This window comes from Mustela nigripes, chromosome 1, assembly GCF_022355385.1.
Source record: "Mustela nigripes isolate SB6536 chromosome 1, MUSNIG.SB6536, whole genome shotgun sequence".
Lineage (NCBI taxonomy): Eukaryota > Metazoa > Chordata > Mammalia > Carnivora > Mustelidae > Mustela > Mustela nigripes.
The window spans coordinates 154,038,205-154,047,326 of NC_081557.1; the positions used below are offsets into that span (position 1 = coordinate 154,038,205).

Here is a 9,122-nt window from a genome sequence, read left to right on the forward strand (position 1 = left end):
TATTATATAATTATTTTATAACTATAACATGAAATTTTGTAAATATAAATATTACATATTTATCTACTTAAAAGTTAGCAAGTATTTAAAAAGACACATAGTTCAGATTGTGCTCACAAATGAAAAGTAAAATAGCAGATATAGGAGACAATAAGAATACTTTCATTTTCAAAAGACAACAGATCTAAATTTGTACACAAATGTTAAAGATCAGAATGGCTTTTTGTTCTGAACAATGAAGACAATCAGTATAGCTATGGCAACATATATACATATGTTAGACATGGAAGGACAAATATTTTTAAATATTATACTTGTTTAATAATGGGAATTGTATTACTTAAAGACAAATACCTTAGAAATCTTCAAATACTTGTGGTCACTTCAGCAGCACATATACTAGAATTGGAAAGATACAGAGAAGATTAGTATGGTCCCTGCACAAGGATGACACACAAATTTATGAACTGTTCCATATTTTCTTGTTCCTAATTTTGTATTCCATATTTTCTGGAAAAAAATATATATACCTACACATACATATATACATATATATCTCCTACAAAATATTTTTTAGGGATATATATATCCCTAAATATATACCCCCAAATATATTTTTTTGTAGGGATATATATCCCTACAAAAGAGTGAAGAGGTACCTTAGTGGCTCAGTTAAATGGCTGCCTTTGGCTCAGGTCATGATCCCAGGATTTAGGATTGAGTCCCACCTTGGGCACCCTGCTCAGCGGGAAGCCTGCTTCTCCCTCTCCCTCTGCCGGCTCCCCCGCCTGTGCTCTCTCTCTCTGTGTCAAATAAATTTTTAAAAAAAGAATGAAATTATTCCATTTGCAATGACAGAGAGTGTAATGCTGAGTGAAATAAGACAGTCAGAGAAAGACAAGTACCATATGATTTCTCTCATATGTGGAATTAAAGAACCAAAACAAAAGAGCAAAGGGAAAAAAAATAAGAGGTAAAAAGAGAGAGAGACAAATCAAGAAACAGACTCTTAACTATAGATAATCAATGATTACCAGAGGGGGGAAGATGGGGGGATGGGGGTGGGTCAAATAGGTGATGAGCACCAGGCGATGTATGAAAGTGGTGAATTACTATATTATATGCCTGAAATGGATATAATACTGTGTTAACTAACTGGAATTAAAATTTAAAAAATTAAAAAAAGAAATCTTCAAATTCTTCATGTAATTAATCTCGTGGATTCACACGAAGCTGAGAATGCCTCTACAGATTCACTAAAAGTATTTGTTTGGAGATTTTATGTAAAAAATTTTATAAGAAATACATAAATATATTCTTTGTTATTTGAATGATACAAAAATATTTTTATTTGATTATCTTTAATTGCTATAGCTTTTGTTTTTACTTTGCCTGATGATCTTAAGTATTAGTAATAGCAAATCAACTAATTAAATAAGTGTTGCTATTCAGGAGAAAAAAAGCAAATCATACATGATTACTAACTGTGATTATTTGTTACTAAAAATCCTGAGTTTATCCACTATGTTAAAAAATAAAATGATTCTAAGAAAGGGTCTATATTTTTTATAATAGAAGCAAAATCCCAATGAAATGTATCAAATTCTGTTTCATGGGGTGCCTGGGTGGCTCAGGGGGTTAAAGCCTCTACCTTCGGCTTAGGTCATGATCTCAGGGTCCTGTGATTGAGCCCCATATCAGGTTCTCTGCTCAGCAGGGAGTCTGCTTCACCACCACCCCCGTCTGCCTCTCTGCCTACTTATGATCTCTGTCTGTCAAATAATTAAATAAAATTTTTTAAAAAGTTAAAATAAAATTTAAAAATAAATTCTGTTTCATTTTCCCTTTCATAATTAGCCAATATTCTATATATGTAAATTATCTATTGCTTAAACCTTGTCACATTCATCTCTCCATTTAGTCAAAAAGATTTGTTAATATGATGAATTTGTTAACATACTAATAGTTAAAAGGAAGTCCAGGAAAGTTCTCAGCAATTTAAGTTTGTGATTTTACAAGGATCATTGGTCTGAGCTACATTTCAAATTACTTTATGTTGTTCACAGAGGTAGTTTAATATTTCCATGCTAGGTGATTTCAACTTGGTTTAAGTTGGGGTCTTTTCTAATGTTATTAAATTTGCAAGTGGGATTGCAAAAATACTTTTTAGAATTAGATTTTCTTTAATAGTTACTCTAAGAGTACTCTAGAATGGTAGGGGGAAAAAATTCCCATTTTTTTTCCAGAATGAAGGAACACACTCAGGTCCTAGACATTACTGTGAGCTTACATAAAGAAAGATTTCATGAAGATTATTTTCTTATGTTTAACTCTGTATGAGATTCATTAGTAATAACATAATCATAAGAATAAGCTGATTCTAGAGTATTTTAAGTATAACTTAACAGACAGGTATCTGAATCCAAATGTTTAAAAAAGCTTTCAGTCTTATAAACCCCCAAGGAAATTGAATTAGCAAACTTCTGCTTTCCAGCCAAGATGGAGTAAGAGGGATTGGCTCTATCCTCTTACTTGATACAACTACAAAAACAAACAAACAAGCAAAAAACAGAAAAATATATGAAACAGTAGCTTTCTGGCCACTGGAAATCAGTCAACAGTGATTGCTGACACAAGAGCAGCAACTGAGGGGAGCCTTGTAGTTGCCCAGATTACTGCCTAGAAAAAGTGCCCAGGCCACAGCACAGGGGAGAGGACCCTAAACATAGCTGTACATTCTCTTTGAGTTTGGTGGATGGAATTGGGAAATTGGGAACCCAAAGGTGCTTAGAGTTTATAGGGCAGAATACTGAAGGAAAGAGCATTCATTATACAGAAAGAAAATTTCAGAGTTGTGCAGAGGGCCATCCTCAACCATTCAGTTGGGTACTACTGAGTAAAACATGTGAGGACAAAAATTGAGGCCAGGAAAAAGACCATGGAGAAGATATAGGGGGACAAACTTCTGATCACATAGGACCAGGGATAGTGCCTGTTCCTCATATCCAGAGTAGAAAACCACATATTTCACAAGGCATCGGAATAAGAGGAATTGTCTTGCCTCAACAGTCAAGAAAAACTTGCTCTTAACTAAAGCCTCTCTGGTTCTGCCTGACAAAGATTAAAAGAAAACTTGAAATAAGCATACTCATTTCCGAGTAATTTAACTGTACCCCAGAACAACTCTTAATATTTAAAGGAATACAAATAAATATAACACTCAACAGGAAACATTCTCAATGTCTGGCATACTATTGAAATTTACCTGGCATGCAAAGATAAGGGAAAATACAACTCATAATGAGAAGAAAAGCAAATGAATTGAAAGTGACCCTGAAAGGACACAGAAGATAGATTTAGTAGACAAGGATATTGAACACTTTCAACTGTACTCCATATGGCCAATAGGTAGATGTAAGATTAAACATGGTACGTGAGACAGAGAAGATCTAAAAAAACACTCAAACAATATCTAAGATGGAGAATACCCTGGGTGGGGTATTAATGGCAGATAAAACATTGCAAAAGAAGATTATTCATCTGAAGACCTAGTAATAGAAATTATCTGTGCTGAAACCTAAATGAAAAAAAGAACAACAGCAAAAAACCCAAAAAACAAAACAAACAAACAAAAAACAAATCAACAGTGAACTGTGGGATAGCTTTAAGTGGTCAAATATATATGTAACTGGAAGCCTCAAAGGTGAAGGAAGAAAAAGATATATATATACATAGTTGAAGAAATAATGGTCATTGCCCCCCAAATTTGGTGAAAACTTTAAACTCACAGATTCAAGAGCCACAAGTACAGGAATCATGAAAAACACACCAGGAAGCATTTGTTTCAAACGCCAAAGACTAGTAATAAAAAACTGATAAAAGCAACCAGAGAAAAAAGATATATTGTGTAGAGGGGAACAAAGAACAAAGATAAGGATGGCAGTGGTTTTTTTTCCCCCCAGAAACAATGCAAGCTAGAAGACATTGGAGTGGCATCTTTATAGTACTGAATGAAAAAGACTATTACTTAGAATTCTTCACTCAGCCAAAATATCTTTCAAAATTAATAGTGAATGAATGACTAAGCTACAAAATAATAATAGTAATAATAATAATAGTAAAATAAGGCTTTGTTAGACATAAAAACTGAATGAAGTCATCAGCAGACGTGCAAGATAGGAAATGTTAAAAGAAGTTCTTTAAGCAGAAGGAAAATGATACCAGATGAATATGCAAAAGAATGGAGAGCACCAGAGAAGGTAACTACATGAATAAATGTAAAGCTTCTCTGTCTTATTATTTAAATCTTGTTAAAAGAGAATTATTCAAAAATTAATGATGACATATTGTGTGGTTTCTAACATACATAGAAGAAAAATATATAGCAAAAAATGGCACAAAATCTTGAAGAGCAGAAAAAGAAGAATACTTTTGTAAGGTTCCTATAGTTTACAAGAAGTAGTATAATATCCCTCAAAAGTAAGCAGCGATAAGTTAATGATGGATACTATTAACACTACAGAAACTAAAATGATAATATATAGAGTTATTGCTAATAAACCAACAAACAAAAATCATAAAGTGTATCATAAAACATGCTTGATTAATTCAAAAGAAAGCAGAGTAAGGAAAAAGGCTGGAAGTGGGGGCAGTGGTAGAAGGAACAGATGGGATGGATAGAAGATGAACAGCAAGATGATAAATTTAAATCCAAATATGTAATAATCAAATATAATGATGAGTCTACACATCCCAGTTATAAGGCAGACAATGTCAGATTAAATGGTAATGACATGCTGGCTATGGTAAATCCGAATTAAATATACAACACAAACAGGTTATAAGTAAAGGATGGTAAAAGATATTCTATGCTAACATTTATCAAAAAAAATGTAGAGTGGTTATATTAACATCGGGCAAAGTAGACTCCAGATCAAAGAGTATCACCAATGGCAAAGAAGTTTATTTCATAATAAAGTTTTCCGTTAATTATGAGGACATATAAATCTTAATTGCTTATATACTATTTCTGCTTTCTGCTGCTGCATAACAAATTACTAGAAATTAATGACCTTAAAACACCTATATATTAGGTCAGAGTTCTGTAGGTCAAAGTCTGGGCACAGGGTTCTCTATTCATTGAAATCAAGGTGTCAGCTGGGCTGTGTTCCAATCTGGAGGTCCGAGTCCTATTCCGAGCTGACATGGTTGTGGCAGAAATCACTTTCTTGTGGCCACAAGACTAAGGTCCCCATTTCCTTACTGGCTGTTAGTCAGAGGTCTCTCTCAGCTCCTAGAGGCCATCTGTATTCCTTGCCATGTGGACCGCCCCATCTTCAAAACCAGAAACAGAGAGTTTCCTTCACACAGAATTCCTCTCATACTTCAAATCCCTCTCACTTGGATCCCTGTCCCTTTTAAAGACTCACCTGATTAGGTGAGTTTCACGGACGAAGAACTTCAAAGATTTTATATAGGTAATACATCACGGGGCAAGATCTGGGCTCTTAATAGACAAATCCATAATTATAGACCTCAACACTCTTTTCTCAATAATAATAAAATAAGTAGACAGAAATTCAGTTAAGGATATGAAGGACTTAACATTACCAATAAACTTGACCTAATTGATATTTTTAGAACACTCCATCCAAATCAGCTGCATACACACTATTTTCAAGTGTGAACATCTAACAAGACAGACCATATCCTGAGCCATAAAGCAAGTCTCAATACATTTTAGAACAATTAAACTCATACAAAGCATGTTCTCTGAACATAACAAAATCAAAATATAAATCAGTGACAGAAAGCTTCCCCAGAAAATCCTTAAATATTGGGAAATTAAAAAGTATACTTCTCAACAGCATGTGAGCCAAAGATGAAACAAAAAGGGATTTTTAACATTTCTTTAATGAGTGAAAATGAACACACAACACATACAAATTTGGGAGATACAAATAAAATGAGGACATTTCCAACACTAAATACCTATGTTAGAAAAGAAATAAAACCAGGAAAACAAATGCAAGTAAAACCAAGAATAAGCAAAAGAAAAGGATATAATAAAGATCAGAGTGAAATCGATGAAGTAGAAAATAGAAGAATAAATTCCAGGAATAAAAGGGATGACATTACTGCAGAATCTATAGGTATAAGAAGGGTAATAAGAAAATACTTTGAGCAACTTCCTGCCTATAATTTCAAAGACTTAGATTAAATTTAAAAATTGCTAGAAAGACACAAATTGCCAGATCTCACTCAAGAAGAAATGAGATCGGGGCACCAGGGTGGCTCAGTGGGTTAAGCCGCTGCCTTCGGCTTAGGTCATGACCTCAGGGTCCTGGGATCCAGCCCCGCCATCAGGCTCTCTGCTCAGCAGGGAGCCTGCTTCCTCCTCTCTCTGCCTGCCTCTCTGCCTGTTGTCATCTCTCTCTGTCAAATAAATAAATAAAATCTTTAAAAAAAAAAAAAAGAAGAAGAAGAAGAAGAAGAAATGAGATCATGGGATGCCTAGGTGGATCAGTCACTTAAGCCCCTGCCTTTGGCTCAGGTCATGATCCCAGGGTTCTGGGATTGAGCACACCTCAAGCTACCTGCTCAGCAGGGAGTCTGTTTCTCCCTCAGTCTCCATGTATCCCTCCCCTCCCTAGCTTGGGCTCACTCTCTCTCAAAAAAATACTATCACTAATACTAATAATAATTATAATTATGCAAGCTAAAACAGCCAGATGTAATGGTGTGTTTGTAGTACAATTTCACTCATGAAATTTCAGAAAATGCAGTTATCTGCAGTGTGAAAAATACATATTATCAGTGTTTGCATGAAGATGTTATATGGGGAGAGTGGGAGAGACCAACTGCAGAGTATGTAGAACGTTTTGGGGGTGATAGACATGCTCATCATCTTGATTAAAGTGATGGTTTCATGTTCTGTACACATATGTAAAACTTCCAAATTTTGGATCTCAAGAATGTGCAATTTATTATATGGTGAGTATGTCCCAATTAAAAAGTGAAAGTAAATACATTGAATTTGCCATTTTTTTTCTTGTTATTAAAATGACTTCAACTCCATACCCTGGAGTTCTCAAGAATATTTCTCAATTCATGGAAATGTAAGCATACTCTATGTTCTACTTCAAGAAAATTAACTCCCAGTATAAACAAAACAAACGGAGAGCAGACCCATACATGCAGCAAAATTATTGTACAGATGAGTCTCAAATACTTTGACTATATTCAGTATTTATTTAAAGAGTTCAAAGGAGAAGGTGCCATTAAGGGAATCAATAAATCAGCAAGTTGAGGTATGGTTGAAGTTTGGGAATATATCCATGCTCTTGTAGACTGGAGTCACATCATTTAAATTTGGAGAGAACACCAGTAGTGTGCTAGAACCAGCTCACATCAGTTTATCAAAGCAAATTTACATGCAGTGACTTCAAATTGATATCCTGATACTGACACCAATGTAGCTTTGGCAGGAGTATTTATATGACAGAAACTGGCAAGCCTCCTCCTCACCCCAGAAAGAACCAGTGGCTAAACATTTGGCCATCACTAACTTTAGGGATCATTAGTTGGACCCTTTAGTTTACACCTAATGAAACTGAGACCAATAACTTACTGAAAACATACTCCTAAGGAGTGCAAAAATGGTTTAGAAAATCAAAATGAGAGGGGTACCTGGGTGGCTCATTCAGTTGAGCAAAGGACTCTTGATTTCAGATCAGGTCATGATCTCAGGGTTATGGGATGAATCCCCTCATCAGGCTCCATGCTCAGCAGGGCAGTCTGCTGGAGATTATCTTTTTCTCCTTCTTCCTCTGCCCCTCCCCCTGCTCATGCTCTCACTCTCTTGCTCTCTCAATTAAATAAAGTTTTAAAAAAATAATAAAAAATAAGAGAATCCTTTCAATGATTATCATTGTGTTCATCTAATCAATTTTTCCTTATCTTTTTGCTTTCTCCCTTTCTCCACTATACTCTTTTGTTGTTAAACTTCTCTTATTTAGTATCTGTTTCTGGCTCTGATATTTGTTGAAATGGGTACCTGAGAAGATGATGTAGTATTATACATGATGAAAATCTTGTCTCAGCAGTTAGGTGAAAGACAGTTCAAACATATATTCAGGTGAAATTTCAGAAAATATGAAAAACCATAAAGAAATAAGGATATTTCAAAGAATATTTCTGTGAAGTATAAGATCATACATTTACTAAATATATCCAATCACACCTTAAAAATGGGATAAAGATTCTGGATTCAGATTTTTTTTACTCCTCCTTTTTTTTTATAGTGATTCAATAATTCTATATATTACCTCGTGCTCATCACAAGTGCACTCCTTATCCCCATCATTTATTTCACCCATCCTCCCTCCCCCTGCTCTGGTTAATATTTACAAGTCTATTTTTTTTTTAAGTATTTTTTTTAAGATTTTATTTATTTATTTGACAGGCAGAGATTACAAGTAGGCAGAGAGGCAGGCGAGAGAGAGAGAGGAGGAAGCAGGATCCCCACTGAGCAGAGAGCCCGACGTGGGGCTCGATCCCAGGACCCTGGGATCATGACCTGAGCCGAAGGCAGAGGCTTTAACCCACTGAGCCACCCAGGTGCCCCTAAGTATTTTTTTTTTTATTTATCTCTCTCTCTTTCTTCCCTTTTGCTTGTTTGTTTAGTTTCTTAAATTCCCCATATGAGTGAAAGCATATGGTATTTGTCTTTCTCTTACTGCCTTATTTCATTTAGCATCATACTCTTTAGCTCCATCCATCTTATTGCAAATGGCAAAACTTCATTTTTTATGGCTGAATTATATTCCATTGTGTATATATACACCACATCTTCTTTATTCATTCATCAGTTGATGGAAAACTTGGGCTGCTTCCATTTCTAGCCCTTTGTAGATAATGCTGATATAAGTATAGGGATGCATGTATCCTTTTGAATTAATATTTTTGTATTGTTTGGGTGAGTACCCAATAGTGTGATTGCTGGATCATGGGAAAGTTCTGGTTTTAACCTTTTGAGGAAACGTCATACTGTTTTCCACAGTGGCTGCACTAATTGGCAAGCCCACCAACAGTGCACATCCTTGCCAACATCTGTTCTTACT

The 9,122-nt window shown here is 35.0% G+C and overlaps 1 non-coding gene across 1 annotated transcript; it reads left to right on the plus strand.

The window, feature by feature from the left end:
* The first annotated feature begins 375 nt into the window (after positions 1 to 375).
* Positions 376 to 482, plus strand: LOC132009297 (U6 spliceosomal RNA). Its single transcript, XR_009401855.1, has one exon. It is a non-coding gene; the product is annotated as a U6 spliceosomal RNA (small nuclear RNA).
* The last annotated feature ends 8,640 nt before the right edge of the window (positions 483 to 9,122 follow it).